At 36.4% G+C, this 22445-nt stretch overlaps 1 protein-coding gene across 9 annotated transcripts in view; it reads right to left on the bottom strand.

Moving 5' to 3' along the window:
• LOC117407345 (dachshund homolog 1-like) overlaps nt 1-22445 on the bottom strand; it is a 170778-nt gene that overhangs the window by 24564 nt on the left and 123769 nt on the right. The window lies entirely within an intron of this gene.

Genomic DNA, 22445 nt, shown 5'->3' with positions numbered 1-22445 from the left:
ATGTAATAAGAAAAAAAGGGTTTGGGGAGAGGTGAATGCTGGTGATGGTTTTCCTTTCAGAACATGATTAATTCATGCAGCATATAGTACCGGGTGCATGGAGATTATGCTTTGTTTTACTACAACATAGCTACAAAACAAGAAATATTTCTTAACCTAGGTATAAACATCAAAGTCAGATTAGCTTACTTTGAGGGAAAATGCTTTTCTGCATACAGTAGTTACAGAATCCACATTTTACGATCACTAGCTTATTGCTACATTAATTCACATCCTTAACTGGACCGGTTCACTTTAAAGACCCACTCAGCAGTTGCAAATTCATGTTATGAAATCCTTAAAATGTACATGCTGTTTGCTATTCAATTGCCCAAACTATTGTATGTCACAGAGACAGCATGGCTAAATAGTTGTGATTCTCTATTGAGTAATCCAGCTACGTTAAGCACAAATGCATGGCTTATTATAAAAGCTGGGACTGGTATCAGGATGAGAATGAGGTTCCACTTTATGGGATGATACGGACAATGTGTTGCCCTTGGAAAATAAGCTATTATACTGTAGTTTATTGCTGGTGTCTTCTGAGATTCAGGGCCCCAGGTGGTTCTAAGATCTGAGGGCTGCTCAACAAAATGTTGCTTCTGAGGACTTTAAACAAGTTGCATCTGGTTTCTATAATCTTCCGGCAGCCTGAATAGGTGCTGACTGCTCACTGTTATCCCACCCAAGGTTACAGGGCCTGACTCTTTAATAACATCTCCCTGTCCGCAGAGACCAAATCCCATTATGCCTCGGTGAAGGGTTAAACAATATCATAAAGAAATACATATTGCACACATTCCCCATTTAGCAGATGTCACCCGAGTTCAAGATTTGGAATTCTAAGCAGCCAGGCCTCAACCTGAAATGTCCAATCCCTCTGTGAACCCATTGGTCCCTGTCAAATTCATGATGACATCATATCCCATCCATCAATTGTTTAAGGGCTGCACTTGCCATCTGCTCTGCAGGCTATCATAACTCCACACACATTTACACAGTAACAGGCTGCACAATGACGTTATCTCAAAGCTGTCATACAGACAAGCTGCTTAAGATGTAATAAAGGAAAGGAATTTGAAAGCCAGAAATGTCGTTTTGCAGTTTGACATATTTAAAAAAAAACAAAAAAAACACGCATTTAAACAAAATAATAATTCCTTAATTCTTTATATCTGCAGTATATACAACTGAGAATGAAAGAACCACACTTAGACATCGACTGTACACAAACTGCAGATAAGATGCTAAAACATTCTGGGCTCTAAATGTATTTTTAGTTCCACAGCAGTCGGAGTGCAAAGTGGAGTCTCATCCGACTAATTCAGGCACTTTCAGGGTGCATACACCGGTGTATCCATAAACAATGGATTTGACTATGAGTTCAGGAGCTGCTTTTCATTTCGTGTTGCCTGCCATCAACATATATTATTTAAGCTAGATCTGCCAAAATGTCTTAGTAAGTTAGCACCATATAGTGTACAGCTATGTATAGTAAGCAAAATTAGAGGAAACTTGTTTCAAACATGGCATATCACTGATTACAAGAAATAAAATAAAAAACCTGAGAAAAATAAATCAAGAAAAGGAAAACTGAAGTTACTTATAAAAAGCACTGGAATTACAACCATGTGGTAACCTTATCCTTAAACTTTGGACTTTTCTTTTGTCCCCACAGTGGAGCTGACTCGATGCCAAGTGTTTGTTCCCCCTGTGGTACTGTCTGATTTGAAAACTTTTCATTTTTAATTTTAATTGCGCACCGCCCCTAAATCTCTGTAATCTACTCTCATACAGTATTTATTCCTGTTTACACTGCAATATAAATTACACAGAAATAAAAGTCGAGCAGCCCCTCTTCCCCCATCAATATTCACAAATGCCTGCCAAGTCTTGGTAACAGCTGGTCCTACATTAATTAGTTTAAACTATTTATTTCATCCATCTCCAGAGCAGATTGAGCAAAAACATTAGAGATTATATCTAGCATCTGCAAATGCCCTGGAAACATGTATTAACCAATGGTTGAACAATAGGCATCCACTTGCAGTGTATGTGATTTTTAATTTTTAGAAGGGAATGGGGTGGTATTAGCATGGTCCGTTGAGATCATACATACATTACCCTTTTTAACGTGGTTAGCTCAAAATAATTAATTAGGATAACTAAACACACTACCCATACAAATACAACTGCTACTTGTATAGTCAGTGTATACATCCAATTCAGAACTCTTGTACTTGCCTATCGCTGTCTCGACCTTTCTGCTCCCTCCTGTCTCCAGACTATTATTTCTCCCTACACCACCTCCACTCCCTCACTTCCAGCTCCCGCTCCTTCTCCACTCTTGCCCCTCAGTCGTGGAACGACCTACCCATGGATATCAGGAGTGCTCAGTCCCTGACCACCTTCCGGCGCCTCCTCAAGACACACCTGTTCAGACAGCATCCATCAACAGTCCAAATCACCTTTGACTATTGTTCCATAGTCCAATTTTTGTGTTCCTGTGCATAGTTTAGCCTTTTAGTCTTGTTCCCCTTTCTTAACAGAGGTATTCTTACTGCAACACATCCTTTAAGTCCTGATTTCAAGAGTGACCTTCGTACTGTTGATTTGATGGACAACAACACCTGTGCCTTCTGCCAGTTCTGTTGTCAATTCAACGCTTGTCTTCTTTCTATTCCTTAAGGATATTATCTTAAAGTATTGCTCATCCTTGTCAGACAGCTTTCTGGGTCTTCCAGTCCTGGGTTTGTCAATTACAGATGATGTTTCTCTGTACTTGTTGATTATGCTTCGGATACCACACCTTGAAAATCAAGTGATGCGAGCTATTTCACTCAAAGTGTTTCCTTCTGTATGCAAGTCAAGGTTTTTAATAGAAAACCCTAGTGGAGGCTTTGAGTAAATTATTGATGCTCATAATGCATCAGAGTAAAAAAAGACAACATGTCTAAGACTTTTGCACAGCAGTCTATATATATATATAAATATATATATATATATATATATATATATATATATATATATAATTTAAAAAATGTTTTGCAGCCAGGCATAGAAGATGTATAGCAGTGTCAGACAAACACACCCCTCCACGCACCCCCCTTGGATCCAAGCATAACCTACAACCTTGAGAATAGCATAATACAATGTAAGTATAATGAGGCTATGCTCTTTTATCGGTGTTCTAGGTCATATTATAGTTCTCAACATTTTTTATTTTTTTTAATAAATTTAGTCATTGCCAATTGTTTTTATTATTTTCTCCCAATTTGGAATGGCCAATTATTATTTTGAAGCTCAGCTCACCGCTACCACCCCTGCGCTGACTCGGGAGGGCGAAGATGAACACACGCTGTCCTCCGAAGCGTGTGCTGTCAGCCGACCGCTTTTTTTCACACTGCGGACTCACCATGCAGCCACCCCAGAGCTACAGCGTCGGAGGACGACGCAGCTCTCGGGCAGCTTACAGGCAAGCCTGCGGGCGCCCGGCCAGACTACAGGGGTCACTGGTGTGCAGTGAGCTGAGGACACCCTGGCCGACCTAAACCCTCCCCCCCCGGGCAACGCTGGGCCAATTGTGCGCCACCCCCTGGGAGCTCCTGTCCACGTTCGGCTGTGGAGTAGCCTGGACTCGAACCGGCGACGTCCAGGCTATAGAGTGCATCCCGCACTCCATGCGGAGCGCCTTTACCGGATGCGCCACTCGGGAGCCCGTTCTCAACATATTTTGACAGTTGGTTCTTTGTTTCTTAGTGCTTTGATACTTGGCTATTGGTAAGAGCATTGAGTTGACTAGAAATGGTGTCAATATTTGGAAGACTTGGGTTTTTCTAGTTTAACAATAACAAATTAGGAAGAAAACTGAAAAAAAAGAATGTATAGTATTCTTAAGATTAATTGCAAGTCTGTTTCAAAACTCTTTTCAAAATGTCGGCTCTATTGCACAGGGGTTTGAGATCTGTCCTCTAAATCACTGCAGGAAGAGCGAAAAAAAAACCCAACAAAAACTACTTACTCTTTAACAGCTGTGAGTAGTCACTTTCTTTTCCAAACAGTTTCATATGTATCCATCCAGCGTTGGCATTTTTGCAGATCCAATATTGTTCCAGGTATATCCTGGCAGCCAAGTAGTATTTTATCAGATAACCACAGTCCTCCTTCTAGTTTAGACAGTGATAGTCTACCTTTCTGTATTTCAGACTAAAATCTTTCCAAAGTAAATCCCTGATATGTGTATTCAAACAAACGCTTATGAAATACTTTTGCACTGAGGAAATGCTTAAAAATAAAAAATAAAGTTTACTTTATTATGTCATTACTCTTCCAAACTCAATTTAATTAATATTTTGTTATTTTTCAAAGGGGGAAAAATGCACATTTGCGACATTTGAAAGTACAAAAAATGAATGATAAATTGCTTCGTAAACTAAAGAATTCTTCATTAAAAAACAATGTTAAAAAAAGAAACACTGAGACATTGATAAATCACACCCAGTGTTTTTCTTCTATTCTAACTTCAAATAAATGAATTTGTATGGGGGAAGCTTGTTCATTCCTACAAGCATTTTTAAAGGCAATTTGTATGGGTCGTAAGTGCAGGGTTTTTGGTGAAGCCTTAGATGTGTGGCTGAATGGGTACACTTAATCGGTTTATTAGTCAAAAACTTAAACCAAACTCGATTTAAAACATGAAATTACAACATGGATAGTCAGTATAAGAGTACTCTTCAAATGTATTATTGTTAATATTGATACAACAATAATAGTGAAGCAAACCAGAAAATGTGCTTCACAACACAGCTATGTGCAGAGAGTATGTTGAACTGCACTTAAAGAGTGTTCATCCATCACACTCAGAGACACTGTGCAGCTCAGGTTAGCGCTGCCAGGGGGATTCATATCACATTTTAAACTGACCCCTAAAACCGAGACCTACACCTTTACTAGTCATATTTAAACAGGATTCACCTACATGAATCATTTTTGTAGTGTCTGGGTAGCTCTGTGACGGCTCACTGGAGTTTCTTAACACGCCTGTCACAATAGCCATGACAGCAAAATGGATGAGAGTAGGATAGCATTATCGTAGCTCTTTATTTTAATATGCATTGGAATTCTCAATTGAATTAATATATTTAGAATGTTATTTAAAGCTCTCCACACCCAAGCCGGTTCGTAGAAGCTACTTGCTGTAAGGGACTTTATATATATATATATACATACAGTATAGTGGCTCCTCTGTCGGATACAAGAGAGCTCATTACATACAGGACAAGCAAGGTTGAGCGCAACCATGCAGTTATCTACATACTGTAGCACCATCAACTATGCTTAAGACAGTACAGTGCAGAGGCACACAGCAATTACTGTATGAAACTATTAACCATCAGTGGTGGGATTTTTTGACCTATTGGGGTCACTGTCAGGAAACACTGAGAAGGAAGGTCAGTCCTTAGCATAATATAGGGGGTAGAGACAGGTGATCTAACACATGTATGATGATTCAAAGGCTCAAACTTAACGGCGGACATGCGGCAATTGCCCTGCGTGCCCTCATCAATCACTGCAGTGCCCCTCAAAATATATGTCTATTCACAGACATTAAGGTAGAACGGTTGCTGAAATAAGAAAAAATAGATAGATCTAGCAAGTAGAACAAAATTGAAAAAGGGAGAAGAAGATGATGAAAAATACCTCAAATGAGGAGGATTGACTAAATATAATTGGTGAAGTAGCTGTTGCTGGTATTGAGAGCAAAAAAAGAAAAGCAGATCAAAGCTCTTCCTGCTGCCTCCCAACTTAAGTAAGCACATTTTTTGTTATCCATCTAAGTAAGCAATAGTTACACAACTTGTTAATAAAATGCATTATTATTATTATTATTATTATTATTATTATTATTATTATTATTATTATTATTATTATTATTATTATTATTATTATTACCCACTGTATCCTAATATCTCATAACCAAGATCTCCACTGGCAAAGCGATATTACAATTTATTTGTATTTTTTACTATTGAAACTCAGTGTTCAGCGTGCACAGTAAATCCAAGATTAAAAGGCTTTAATGGTTTTAAAAAACTTTCTTTTTTAAGTTTGTGTTTCAAATACCTTTAAGAGGTTGATTTGTTTCTGTTTAAATCTAAAATATGTTTGACCACCTTAAGATTAGTTATCTCCCTTCTTGGCAATCAGTATTTTGCTATTAATTGAGTCTGTATATGCATCAAGAGGATTTGACAGACACTAAATACTCTTTGCCTTCGGATTTCTATGCCATACCGATGATGAGCTATTAGTATGAGCACCATTGTATGTTCTAATAGGATCTGCAATGAAAATTGCTACCTGCTGTGGGGCTGTGCCAGTTTTATGAAACCCATTTTTTTATGAAACAGGCCCCAGGACTGCACTAACTAACACTGAGCAAGGGAGCTGCAGCTGCTATTTCCCATATTAGGCTACAACTGTACACAATTAGAGGCACTGTCACCAATTCCATACACAACACATGCAAAATATCACAAATAGTATCTTAACAAGTTGTAGTTTAAGCAGCTGAATATGGGAGCAACCAACGTGCTCCTAAAGTAGCACCCAACAATTGGATTTGGCCATTGGCTCCTAATGCAAACATTTTGTCTGGAGCCCTGTCTATTTATTATTATTGTTATTATTATTATTATTATTATTATTTATTTATTTATTTATTTATTTATTTATTTATTTATTTATGTGTGTATTTATTAGCAGACACCCTTATCCAGGGTGACTTACAGTAGTTAGAAAATATCACAGTACAAAGTATCACGTTACAGAATATCACATTACAGATACCCGCAGTTATAAAGTACAATAAAATCAGTAGAAAATAAGATCAAAATTCAAATAAGAGCAAAATAAAAATACACTAAATAATTAGAATTAAGAGTCTAGACTGTCTAGGCTGCTGGCTGACAAAAAAAACATAATTTTTCTGAATAAATAAATAGCTATTATTAAGTTAAACTGTTTTTCTTTCTGTGACCAATAATTAACTCTATATATGAATTACACAACATTCTACACTTTGGCCTTGACTTAAGTTTAGTGACCTTGGTGTCCTCTACAGATGTATTGAACTGAAGGCCATTTTAGCCTTGCCCTTTGTGTTGTGAATTAAGAGCCCTGCTAATGTGTTTAGTACACCGCAAAGGTGCAGGTGAGTTTCTGCTGTGGTAGTTGTGTCTTTAGTGCTGTGCTGAAGCCCAAGGGCCCAAGAGCCCTGACAACCACTTACAATGATCCAATATATCCAAACACTAACATCCTGGATTAGAATTCTGCCAAAAACCTAGAGGTGAGAGACTCAATATCCTATTGCAAACCGACTGGGCCATATTTATTTCTCTAAAAACAAAACTGTGGTGCAATTTAACAATGTAAATGGTTAATATGACATTTTGGTTGTTTTTTTATTTCTTTTGTTATTGTTATTGCAGTTGAGACTGTAGCTACAAGTTATTGGCCTTAAAAACTTTTCCTAAAGTTTATTTGCTTAAGGACACGCAATATTGGCAAGCGTTTTAATGTTTTTTTTTCTCACCATTGGTCCACGATTATTAAACACCTCTTAATTATAGCAGCAGATGCTGGAGTGGATGAACCTGAAGAATCAAATGCCTCATTTCCAGGTTAATTTTTCCACTGCTTCTGCCAGCAGCAGATGTGTGAGTCCCCAGTGCTCTGCAGCAAAATACTTATAAAATCCTAACAGGTCACCTGTGTCACAAACAATATTTCAGACACAACTGTTTCACCTGATAATAGGAGCCACAAATACAAATGGCAAGCTGTAAATACAATGTGGTTTGAATGAAATGCCATCATTTTAAATAGCTTTTTCTCTTCTTGTAGTCCTTGACACTATACTAGTAGTTAATTATCTCTCTTTATTGTGCACTATGGCTCTGAAAGGGGGAGTCAAAAATGGACTTATTGTACAATATAAAAAAAAAACACAATTAAGAAATCTGTCATTTCTTGAAATAATATCTCACTGATGGCTGTTCCGACAGACAAACAGGCATTACATACACATATTTTGGCTAAATTAAGTTAGCAGATAGGGGGATTTATAAATGAACTGAAACTGTAGATTTAAGTTGAAGTGCATTCATGAGGCAACAGGAGATAAAAAGGGGGTGGGGGGCGGGGAGGAGAACTGTTCCCAGTAAGTGCTTGTAGCTGACCCTGGGCGTACTGATTATAGAGGCTGAGCAGATTGATGATAATGCCATATGTTTCAAAGGTCCCAAGTTTGAATTCTGGTCCCAGTGGACCCTTCACGTGTTGCTTTGCCCCTGCTTGGTGGCACATCTACTGCACTGTAGAAGGGTCTTCCGCACTCCGCAGCGAGCAGACAGTCACACTTGTCCTCCCATATAAAAAGGGCGCTCTTTGGCTGGGCAGTCATGGTTATATATTGACAGGTGAAGCCTGTGCCCTTGTAAAGTTGTGTCCTTCCCAGCAGGAGGATTGAGCAGAAAAACCTGGAGGCTGTCAATTGAGTTTGAAATGGGAGGAGAAGGAAGGGGGGGGGGAGTCCAGCTTCTCCAACGCTTTTTTTTTTTTCAAACACAAGATCGTTGGTAACAATCTGTTGTTATTTTGTACTGTATTTACAGTAATCACTTAGTATTATTATTATTATAAACACAGAACGATGTATTAATTATGTGAAAAATGACATTATTATCTGGTAAGAGTATTTGAAAGATTGGTCAAATCTAAGTATTACCTACATTATCCACGATATTATACAAGGCAATATATATAGTAATACATCTGTCTGTCTATCTTTATATAGTTAGTAAGATAGACAGACAGATGTATAACTGTATACTCACTGCATTCTATGGATAAAGCTGCACCTAAACTGACTGAGACACACAATATTAAAATGGTACGGTGCAAAATAGGACAAGAATATTTTTGCATTCATCTTCAGTTTCCTGTGATGGAAATAATATGCATGGGATAAGCAATGAAAAGAAAATGTAATTTGGGCTACGATTTTTTCATGAGCAAGAAAAATTCAAGTGATTAACTAGCACGGACTGCACGCTTAGCTTCAAGACCCTCATCTTTGTGAAAAACAGTGGTGTTATTTTTTCCCTAATGTTCCCTACATTTAGAGATTAAATCTCTCACTGCACAAACCTATTTGGAAAAGGAGAGAAGGTGAAAAGGATAATCAGCACAGCCACTGATCCGTGTTTCCTAAACGCTTTCAACAACATTACTGTGCACAGGCATAACATTTGCAGCAGGACCTTAAAAAGCTGACATTTAGCATGACTTTTTGGAAAGTGACACCCTCATATTTTCTTGTAGGATATCATTAAATTTCAACTGCCCTATGGCAGTGCCATTCCATTAATAACCAATCCAGTGTGTCACTGTGCTTCCCCCCTTTGAAATAATGAGTTGTGCTTTGCTTTAATACATTTAAACATATTCTCAAGGCCAAGGGAAGATAGGAGTGCACAGATGGGCACAGGGAGAAAAAAAAAAAAGATTTATAAATCCTTAACCGCCTGAAATTGTTGGGCGCAAAACAAAATAACACTCGTAAAATATTAAACAATCCCAGCAGTTCACGCAAAGCTTCATTAACAATTTGACTATTTATTGCTGTTCACAGAGCCCTTAGGCAACAAAGGGCTTGTGTTTGATCACTGCAATGCAAACTATTTGGAGAAAAAATAGGCCTCCTGCTAGCTTAGGAAACACTGTTTTTAACTTCCGAGGAGCACAAAAGAACTTCTGTTTTAAACATGCTTTCAAGAATAATAAAAATGAATGATTTGGTTATATAGGGTTGAGGTAAGGTCACAAAAAATATTCCACAAAAACAGTTAATAGCTTATTCCTAAAGGTTGTGAACAACAACAACTTGGTACAAATTGATTACTTTCTAAACAATTTATCTCATTGGTGTTTCTACAAAAGACACAATATATATATATATATATATATATATATATATATATATATATATATATATATATATATATTACTACTATGTCAAAATTAGATTTTCCAAATACAGTAGTCCTGGGACCAGAATAAGGGCGGATATGTAAATCCTGTTTTAAATATCATTATACACAGCTGTAACAATTACTATATTCACACAATTATTGTTTTGAGATTCAGCTTTTATTCGGGAGGTCCCATAAATCCTTTGTTTAGAAAGATACAGGGTGTTAATGCTTGTGACAGGGTAGCCGTCTGCCGTGTGGGCACGTGCATTTGGTTGTTAGTAGCTTATTGATCCCAGAATCTCATCAAGGTAACTTCTTGAAGGATCCCAGGGTGTCAGCTTCAGCAACATTACTGGGGAGTTGTTCATAAGCATGGAAAAGAATATTAATAATCTTAACAGAAACCACAACAGATAATCATACAGAAGACATTGCATAAGATATTAAACAGCAAATGCATTAAATATTAGGTAAATGTTGATCATATAAAGTATCACTCACTAAATCATTCATTCAGCCGGTAGTGAGGATTCTCAGAATCCTCCTCGAGAGGTGACACCCGATCCTGACACTTTATATACAGTCGTAGTATACTCTATGAAGCCAATCCAGATTTACCATCAAACTTTTTCTTATAGGAAGTGTTTCACCAATGTACAGATAAAAAGAACAAGCATTGCATATTTACTGCTGATGGCTATTCTTAACCACCAATAGCTTTCCAATGTAATACAGTGGAATCCATTTGTCTTGCTGGCATTTCATATTGCACTGATATCCATAAATAAAAAAGTTAATATGTAACACTGTGTTTGTGAAGTACCTTTTGTTATCAGTTGCTATCATGTCTGAAGATACATTTAGAGATAATCCCATTCATGCCAGTAAAACCTTTCTTTTGAAGGTGAAATAGGTGCACACGAAAACGGCCAATGCATTTTAAGCAAATAAAGACACTTTAGCTATTACACTGTATGTTAGTCAGAAACTAAAGGGGTCACATGGCAGGGTGGAAGACATCAGGAAGCACTGCACCTTCTAGACAGGCTGTCATTTTAGTGGACAGAATATCGATATTTCTTAACATTTCAAGGACAAAATATTGCTTTTTTACGGCCTCTGTCATATTTATTGCATGTGAAGGGTCGGGCTGTTTATTTGCTTTAAGTCAGCATTTTTTGTCACTGTGATGTTAAAAATGCTGAAAGAATTCCATTAACCCTCAAAAAAAGCTGTAAGGCTTGTGTTACTGGTTGTGATCTAAATGAAGACGACGGCATAAAATCCCATTAGTCTTCCTAAGACCTGTAACTTGAAAACAAGCCTGTAAAAAACAAAACAAACCCACAGCACTACCTGAGTTATTCTGCTAGCACATTTGATTGAATTTACTGTTGTGAGAGAAAAGGGAAAAAAAAATCCATGACAGTTAATTTAGACAGTAATGACTTTCTGCAATACTGTCAGTATTGCCCATTCTAGTTCCACAAAAGGTTGCTACCCTTGGTAGAAATGTAAAGCTTGTTAGTGAATTGTTTTCTATTGGGATTTGTAAATGTGAAACGAAAGAATGTTGTAATATGTGTTCTGCATATGCCATATGTTTACCTTTGCTGCATAACATTATTTGTGAATATTATATACGTATGGGGATATTTATTTGATCAGTTTCTTTATGTTATAGATTTGTTTGCAAAAAACTATGTTTATGACATGCATGAGTATGTATGTACCATTCTGCACAAAAGGTTAAAAAAAAAAAGGCTACATGTTTTTATTTATATACAATAACCTCTAACACGGACATTGTACACAATTTCAGCTGTACTTGATGGGGAGTAGTGTGTAAATAATTTGATTAATTTTCTCTGCTTACAATATGCTGTTACCCAATACAATTTCAGATATCTCTCTCTCATCATTTCAGTCTATTTTCTTTTTGTCACACAGTTCTTTTCTTCTGTATTGTTCATCAGCTAATATCTAAAGCAATTAGAATGTGAGCCTGGTCAGGATAGAGTCTTTGCCACCAGGCCCTCTTACATTTTGCCACTTCCAGTGAACACCACCAAATATTTGCAGCTGAGGAACATTTGGTTTGGCTTAAATTAACATTTCTCAACAGTCAGAAGTCATTAAGCCCTGCAAATGATTCAAAGCAATTTTTCCATTCCAAAAGAGACACACTAGGTTTGTTTGTAATGAATTTACCATTTAGTCACTTATTTAAAAAAAAAAGGTATAATGCTTCAATGTGTAATATATATTTTTTACAGAGGACACAGCTACAGGGTTATCATAAAAAGTAAAAAGACACAACATACCAGTCAAAAAATAGACTTTTAATATCGAGTTTTTTAACCCTATAAACAATGCATCATTCCAGGGTCACAGGGTTACTGAGTAAATGCATCATGACATGGTTGTGTGATTCATCGAGTTAATGGATTCTGACCCCTTTTTAGTACAGTGTACAGTGATACTGTCTTAGAAGGCCTACCGACAATGAACGAAAACTATACTTTTGACAAAGTAAAGCTTTGACAGAATAGTCAGGTGAAGGTTGTTAAAAAAAACATCTATGCTGAAATGTAACAATACGATGTCCAATGCCGTGTTTCCTTATCCCTACTTGGGGAATGTGAAGAAGGGGCAGTATCATTAAGTATTACTAAAGGCCATATAATCAGATGCAATGATGCACAGCTAAAGGCTTCTGTATCTGGGTTTTATTATTCAGTAATGCTGGTTATAAAATAAAGACACCTCGGGATCCTTTCCACTCTTTCTTGTTTGACTGTTTAGATTGCCAGGTCCTAGAAACACAACCTGCCGTCATGCACTTTCTTTCTCTGACAGTTTCGATTATTTGCTTCTTCTAGTCTTAAGGGGCGTTCACACCGGACGCGACGCGGCACTAGCAATGGTTTTCAATAAAGGCGGTTACGAGCAGCGGCAGAGGGACGCGGCACTGCAGAGCGGCGCGCAAGAGATCAAATATTTTCAACTTTTGCCGCGCCGCATCGTGACGTAATCTACCAACAGCCAATCAGGGAAAAGTAGGAGGTTCCTTTGCGAGGAAGAAATAAAAAAATAAAATAGAGGTAAAGCTGTTAGCTTTAATTTCAGATTTCCCGAAATAGTTACAGAGATATTAATAAAAAAGCTGCAGCATGGAGGTCTGTGGGTGTACAAATGGGATTACCGAGTGAATATTAAATATACATAATTACATAAATAAGATCATATATATTTTTTGTGCTAAACTCCACATTGAAAATAATTATGCACCTGCTACTATAACGTAAGCATTTTTTTTTGGATAAATTAACTGCAGACAAACTTTTAAAAGATAAAGCAAAATGTTTTATTTGGTGTTATAAGAGTTTTATTTTCCCGCTGGCATTTACTGTTTGTTGCTCGGTAACCAAAAGCCCCTGTACCTGCAGCCGTGACGTAACAACGGACCCCCCACTGACTTTACCTTGCCGCGTGTGGTGTGAACAGTACTGCAGCGTGGTGCACAAGCAGGCGGCATGTGCACCACGTCTGGTGTGAACGCCCCTTTAGCCTACAATTCAGACCTGTAAAATTATTAAATGCTGTTCGCTCCAACAGCACTAATTAACAAGTCATAATAAAACAATTTTTTAAAAAATCAATGTTCCTAGTACAATAGAGATCTTCAATTATTACTACCAGCAGCACTTGCAATAGGCTGGTCTTGAGGTTGACATGGGTCAAGGGTTTTAGAGATGGAGAATGAATACAGTTTTAAATTTAAATCTGGAGCTACAAAACATATTCTTCTATCTAGCTTCTAGCAATGGAGGCCAATCCGTCCTCTTTTGGTTCACAAAAATACTTAAGGGTTTAACCAGAGTATGCGTTAAACGTGGGGAAATCTGTTTTGATAACATTATTCATAACATTAGCTTTGCTGTGCTTGAATTAATAACACTCCATTTACAGAAAGAAGAAAGCTGCCGTGGTATCTCCAGTTAAAGAGATTAATTTTTAAACACCTAATTGACAGGCAGGGGTTAGGGAGGATAAGCAACATATTTTCTCTGCTGCTGCAAAGTCAAGGTGACGAATACAGGCAGACTGACTGTTTTAAGCAAGGAGAAATGAAATACTCTTCTAAGGAGTTTGTTTTTTTTAGTCCTTTCACTTATATTGAAAGGATTTGCAGTTAAACAGTATAAAAGGAACAGTTATGCACAAAAAAAAAATACAAAAAAAGAGGTTGGAATGCAAATGTGTTTTTTTTTATCAGAAATTACTCACAGAGTACACTACATTACCTTAATTCTAATTGTATCCAAATAGAATTTAAAAAGGTTCCAATTTGAATTGTACACTTGCTGGATCGTGATTCTCCAATAAATATTAAGCAGTGTTATTAAAATGTCACGAGGCTATCACCACTAAGTAAAGATGCCCAGAATACATGGGACTTGATGGAAAACCATAACTATATAAATACTGTATAAACAAGATGCAGGGTGCATACTGTAGATACTCTAGACACCCTGGAATCAAGTCTTCTAAAAGCATAAGGTTTATTTAACTGTCACGCAAGATCTCCATACATTTCATAAAAATATACCTCAATATCTTCACATAATGCTTGTTCTGTCTGACAAAAAATAAACAAAGTTGACTTAAGCTCCAATAGACATTAGTCCAATTTTTTTTTTTTTTCAAAGATGATTTACACAGTAGTACATTTTGCAAAATTATTAAGATATGCAACTAGATTTTCAGAAGTTATAACTTATGTCACACCAGTTGGAGTCTTGTTTAATACATGAATGCATTAAAACAATATATGCAAAGGGTCTAAATGAACAAAAAGGGATTTCCTTTTAACACTGCAGGGACAGCTTAAACACAACCAAACACAGATAGCCTGAATTGGGGTAAGAGACCGTCTTTCACATACTGTACAGCATACTGTATTGATCTCCAGTGACATGCTATAGAACAGTTGCTCAAGGAAGAAGTACCTACAGTTTAAAAACACACATGATAATTCCTGTTCCAATGAACAAGACAAAATCATTCTTTACTGTTAGTCTTGTTCTAGCAGAAAGTCTGGAGGGAATATAGTGCTGAAAAAGACAGTAGACAACATTGCTCAAAATGTGAGTGAGTATTTGGCTTGGGATCACATGTTGGATTCTCTTTCTGAAAACTACTTTGTATTTAATTGATGCAGCTAAAAAAGCAGTCATATTTTTTTTAACATACATAGATAATATTTGTTACTCCATCCATGCAGGTCCCCCTCCATTTTATCACACATTATTGAAGTTGTCATTTTCGTCAGTTATGGTCAGTTTGACTATTCAAATGATTTCCCAGCACTTTAACAGCCATGTGCTGCTTAAATCTTGGCAGGATATTGTTTCCTATTCCACCCATTTATTGAGTAGCAACGTATAAAGACACTGGTAAAGTTTATTTTTATTCCTACTATACATCATAAATGATTGCACACAGTACACATTGTATCCCTGAAAATTGTAGTAATGTCAGCTAATGTCTTTGTTTTTCTGGCACACACAGATTGTGTTTCATCTACTGTCTTATTTTCCATTCCCTGCTGGCTTGTACAGGTACTTTCCTTCTATACTTATCCAGAGTGGTTTGATAATAGGCTTTTCTGAAGGGTTCTTTTGTATTGTCAGCGCAGTTGGATACATTGTGCTTCAAAATGTTATGGATCCTGGTGGGTTAGTTCAACAATACCTATAGCTTTAAATGCAGGTTTTGAGTTGTTGACAATATATATTTTTTTTTCTTGAGTTGTTGTGATGTTTTTGGCAGCCTCAAATCCAGCACTTCACAACAGAAGACATGCACAACTATTGGAAGTGAAATTGTGTTATATATCGGCAGCACCAGTACTTGTACCATCAGTCTGTCATCTTGACAGTGTCCAACTGAAACTGCTGTTCAATCAGCTGACAGAGACCTGTACAGTAGATACTGATCTTTATATTGTCATATAGCTCTGCAAGTATAATTTATACTTAAAATGATATTCTTCATGATACAGTTAATATGAAACCTTCAAACAAAATGTTACACTAAAGGCTCAAACATGAGCAGGTTTTGTACTAAAGAACTTAATTGCTGATTATACTGTATTTAGACAGCAGAAGTATTTCCTTTCAACTTTGTGCAACCAGGAAGTCATTATTGCATTCTGTGGGCCTTATTAGTACCTAAAAAAAAAAAAAAACCAAAAACATGAAAGGCAGCCCTATTAATACATTTACTTAACTTGTTACATAAACACCACGGCCCCACAAACCATGCTTTAAGGTCATGTTTTTGTGTTACAATTAAACAGCACATTGACAGAAGTCAATTACAGCCTTGTGATTTGTATATTTTGAGATATAAGGGGCTCTGTATAGATAGAACGCTGTAAACATTACAAAATTACATTTCCTTTATGAACTAGAACTGTAAGGCCCTACTCACTTTCAAAGCCTGACACTTTTCCACATTCAAATGCAGTATTGCTATTCACTTGTTCATCAATCACCGTAGTTGTTATTCACTCTTTTGTCACATAAAGGACAATCGATTTGCAACCAGATACTTTGGGGAATTATTTGAAAAATCAGTTCAAATTTACACATTTCACGACATATTTGTGTTGTCTTTCTCATTTCACCAAGTTGATAATCTGCTTCTGGAGCACAATGACAGCATGCCAACACTCTCCAAGGAGCAAACTGCAATTTCCTGTATACACCGTATCAACACAATAACGTATTCTGGCTGTGGGCCCTGCAAATAAGTGCAGATTGCAAATGAAAAATGACAAAAGATGTCATGCTTTCAATGTGTACAAACCTACAGTACAACTTTTTCTGCACTACTTCTGCACAGCTAACTTCTTCCTTTCAATTAAAAACCCATTACAAATTATATGTTCCAGTCTGCCAGGGCTTTTATGTACCATTGCCAAGGTCATGCTCCCAATAGTCATATTTTGTTTCGAGTGTTTAATTCAGATTCGGATGTTTCTAAGGAAATAAAGGAAATACCAAGGTCCCTTGCCGTTGGTACAGTATGACTAAATGGCTAGTAAATGAATAAATCATTTGGCATCTGTTTCACACTGCAATCCTGTTATGTTCGCCCAGTAAAGAGAAGATTGAGATCTTTTTTTACAAAGTTCTGCAGGATCTAAGATAGCCTGTCACTTTGTTTAACCTTTACACTAGAAAAGGGAAACATTATCCCTATCAAACCAAGCATGTTTAATTAGTATGTTCTCTATGCTGAATACATTAAATAAGACCCTTTAGGCTTACAATTAATAAAACACAGCACCTTTTGTGCAAATATTCTGCATGGTATTTTCATGGGAATGGGGTGTACATCTAAATTTAACCTATTTCAATATTACACAAAATTGTACACTTTATGACAAACTACCTATCAACAAATACACAATTTACTGTCTAATTCCAATTAAAGTGGTATGCTAAGATAATACAGTATAGGATTATCAGAATATGAAATAGCTCAGAAACAATGGCATGTAAAACTGTATTTCATGATCTTATTTCTGTAAAAAAAGTGTTGCTTCTTAGCAGGTCAAAAGCATTAAAATGAATAAATAAAACACATATATTTGCATGTTATTTTAATAAACATTAAACACATACAGAAGGCAAATGCTTTATAATACATCACCAGTAGTGGAACATTTCACCTTCACTGAAAAACAATAATACATTATTAAATTCACTTTTCTGCTCAGTAGATACACTTAGCTGACCACAGCAAATTCATTCTCTGTCTGATCCTTACAACTTGGCAGAAGAAAACATTCTGTCACATTTAAGGCATTTTAATGATTAAAAAAAACTCTCTTTTCAACATTTTTAAAAGCATCCTTTCGCAAAATATGATTAGCTGCTCCTGGTGTCACGCAGTGGATCGTTCTCGAAGAACGCATTTCCAAATGAACTCATTGTGCTAAAGGAAGAGCATCTTTTCTGCATCAGCAAGATTTGTGACATGGATTTCTGTATTTGATTGATCCCACATTGCATTATTTTTGTCTTACCTTTTTATTCCAACACAACATTTTCCTAGTTGTTTGATCACACACAACTTGAACTGCCATAACCTCAGCTTTTTCTGTGTCCTATGGTGACTGAGCTTGAGTTTCATTAGATCAAAGTCAGTAATTCAGCATTGTAAGAGCTTCAAGTTTGAAAGCAGACAGTATTCTTACTAATAAATAATATACAGAGCAAGCTGGAAACTGACACCCCTGTGTTTAACATTTCAACATCACAAACAGGTGAACTTAAAGACAGATCCCTCTAGAAACAATACTCTAGCTGTAATAGTGGCAGTAAATAAAACTTTACTGTAGACAGCAGGTAGGCCCTTTAGAAGTCACAATTGTGGGTAGCTGGATAGGTTGCCACAACAAAAAATATATATTTGTACTACAGCATGTATCATATCAGTGATCAACAGTAAAGGACTGAATGTCAACTTTTAATGTTTTTTTTTTTTTAATAATCCAATCTAATACAGCAGTTAACCTTCCAACGTCAGACATAAAAAATAAATTATACAAAAAAAAACAAAAAACATGGATTAATTTCACAAATCCATCATATACTGTTTGATGTTCAGAAAATGTTGCATTTTGTGCTGGGAAATGGAACAGTGATGTTATGATTTAATCATAGAAGACACAATATACAGTTCCTTCTTAAGCGTGTTATTGTGTTTCTCAACAAACCTTGTTGAAACAAAATAACTTCCTGATATATTTGATCGCAGAGCTCTTTCAGTTTTGTTCCACAAAGCTCAAATGTTCTTCCTCAGAGCATGTCAAAAATAAACACTAAGCTAAGTGTATCTACAAGCTACTTAAAGGCTTTCCATCTACCAAACATATAAAAAAGTGATCTCATGGCACCAAGTGTCTTTTAAAGTCACACTCTGTTATTGGTTAACTGTGCACTTCGGTGCAGACTTCCGGCTTTTAAGGATCGAAGTGTGTTACAGTGTAACACAACTGCAATGAAAATAAAACCCAATGCCATTGTTAAAGTGAAAGAATGCCATCAGCACAAAGAGCAACTTCAAAGCCAGTCATATTTGTTTGTTTGATGTGACTATGACAGGATTTTATAAGAAAACTGTTTTTTTGTCAGCTTAGAGTAGATTAAACACTGTGTGTATAAATAGAAGCAACATCATTAAATATAATATTACTTCTAGACCTAATACACAATCAAGTCTTTTTTTTCAATTATAGATTTGTATATTTTGGTATATTCAGACTCTAGCAGGATTTGGTATATGTAAGATACGTACCATTTAATACTACATGAAACATATGTGATTCCATTTTTTAGTGACTGACCAGCTGGCAAGTGGTATTGCTGCTCCAACACTTAATCATTCATATGAGTACTTTGTAGGACAAGGACTGAGCCTGACTGGAAATAGCTCCTATAACGTTTTGCAGTTAAAACATACTTACAGTCTTTGTGACATTATAGATGCTAATATTAACTACTGACATTAACAATTTATATATGAGTTGCTTACACTAGAAGTTTAAAAAATAAAAAACACTAATAATTAACTTGTCTAGTTTATGTAATCTGTCAATTCTGTCATTATATAAGTTTTATGAAACAGCACTTATATTAAGAAATCCATCAAACCACAAAAGGGATTTCTGAAATATTTAGAACATTTTTTCAGCACCACCTGTAATTCATCTGAAAACCTATTTTGAATAACGTTGCTCACGTGTTTATAAATTGTGTGTCTTCCCGTGATTTATCTACAAGCTCTTTGTATAGTAATAAAGCAAAACAGTCTTGGAGCAAAACATTCTTGGAAATTAAATTCATAACCATTTTAACAATTGACTTGCCTCTTGTACTGACAAATATGGAAATGTACGTGCATCAGCATTTATTCTGCAAGCAATACTGCCTACACATGTATACTGTAATGTTCACGTTGGCTCATTGAGCATCACTTAAAACTCTGCTTAAGATGTCAGATACATTTTAGGCAAATGCCACACAAGTCAGTCACAATGAGCCAAAGAGCAGATGTAACAGACTTTGACATACAGGTCTACAGTAATACCAGATGCTCCTTTGGGAGGTGCTTCCTTGTACTAGACTGCACACATTGCTGGTGCATTACACAGAACAGTCACAAGCGAGAATACCAGCCATTCAGAACACAATTTGCTGTTGATTTTTACTGCTGACTTTCCTGAAGGAATTAGCCATCAAAGATGGACCACTGCTCCATTTACCCTACTCTACCCTGTACTAACTGTACATGTGCACGTCAAACTGATCTTTGTGGAGTCCCTTACTGCCAGAAGGAGATCACTAACTTGCAGACACACCCAAGGGCACGGGGCATTTAAGTGAATAGAGTGTATAAGAGGACGGTACATCTTTGAATCTTTCATCAGTACAAAGCTACTCTCATAAGAACGAGCATACTGCATTTACAAACAGGACTAGTGAGTCCCTTTGCAGAGGCTTGCCCTTGACAGATCGTAGGTCTGTTCTATTTGTTTTGGTACTAGCGGTTTTGTAAGGATTGTGTTATACTGTCGGTGTCTGTGTGTCTGTGTGTGTGCATGTGTTATTACAACTGCAAACATCACTGCAATAAAGGAATCATTTCAACATGGGTTTGCATATTGGATTTGTTATAGTTCTGGGATAAAAACATGCAATGATTGTACAGAATAAAAAATAAATGACAAGATGCAATGTCAGGGAGAACCGATTTTACTAATTCTTATCTGAGATCCACAGAATACCCAAGTGGACCAGTAAAACACAATACACGAAAGAGCCAATAGGCTGAAGCCCACTACCTACAGTGGTAGAGATGGTAGTCAGGTTTTGTTGCATTCAGCGTATTTCTTGTATAAGAAAAACAAAACTTGCCTGTAAAAGCATTAACTATTTACAGCTGTGTAACAACAAAAGGCTTTTAAATCCATCCTGTCTGTGTCAGCCCCCTGATTGGACACATGTCACAAGTCACCATTGATGTATTTATTTATTTATTTATGTTTAATTATTATTTAAATTTACTTTGCTTGTGTTTTCTAGTCGAATGAACATATAATGAAACGTTTTCTTGGAAAATCATTTAAACACTTTATTTAAAACTGACAAAGGTAATGCAAGCATCACAGGCCCTGTAACAGCAAAACAAATTACTGCACAGTAAATGATAACTTGTCAACCTAGTGAGGCAGTTATCTTGTCCTTGATCTACAAAAAAAAAAGAACTGATCTGCCTTGCCCATTACTCGTGAACAGTGAAGCACCAGAGTGTATGTGTTGTAGCTAGAGCTGTTTTGCATGTTTAGTCACAGATGACGCAAGAGACGGCTTATTCCTGCCCTATAAAATATTGTTATACTGCACACTGCATTGAAAGTATAATACACACAATTAATGTAATGCTCTGGCAGGTCCATAAAGATCAGACAAGTGGAGAAATATCATTAAACCATTGGAATGTTATCTAATTTGTCTAAGCAAACTGATCCGATGAACAACCCTAATTAAAAAGTCTGACATAAACAATGTGTGGATTGTAGGCCTCTCTTTAACAATGGAACACATTTATTTTATCAATCGAATGCATCATGTATCATATCATTACAGTTCTATATATATATATCATTAATTTTATTCCCTTCACTTAAGCCTTTTATTGGGATTACTTTAGTTATTAGTTGTTCTAATGTATTGGTTACCTCTAGATCTCGCTGTACAATCTCTCTTATCTCGCTGAATAAAACCTGTGCGTGTTATTCAAATTGCCTCATTTATTATGATAGCTTCCCCATGTAAATTGTGCTGACTGTTCGCCCTTGCACAGTCCTCATTAGACTAATGAAAACCTTCAAACGAAAAAACTAAACAACCTGCCAAATAAAGGTCTGAGGTTATTATGAAAATTACAACTCTGGGAGCTGGGAGAAGCTCTGTTCATTAATTCATGCTCAGCAAATTGCTAACTAATTTAGTTGCACTCCTCTGCATTAATGGACTATTTTATAAAAATGTTTTTCACATCCTGAGACCTCTGGTGCACGCTTTGGAGAGCCCTGAATTCTAATCAACCTGAGCGACATATTAAGAATTTAGTATCTAAATAATAATGGGAATGGCATATGGATGGAAACAATATTAAAAATCCCTTGAAAGGGGCTTTGGGCTCTAGTTCAACTGTCAATTTCAGGGTGGTTAAATATAATGTACACTGTTAATACGTTAGAATTGAAGCACACGCTTTTTTCGG

This window comes from Acipenser ruthenus, chromosome 8 (assembly GCF_902713425.1).
Source record: "Acipenser ruthenus chromosome 8, fAciRut3.2 maternal haplotype, whole genome shotgun sequence".
Lineage (NCBI taxonomy): Eukaryota > Metazoa > Chordata > Actinopteri > Acipenseriformes > Acipenseridae > Acipenser > Acipenser ruthenus.
The sequence above is the reverse complement of the archived record's forward strand: the minus strand, read 5'-3'. Positions and strand labels throughout refer to the sequence as shown.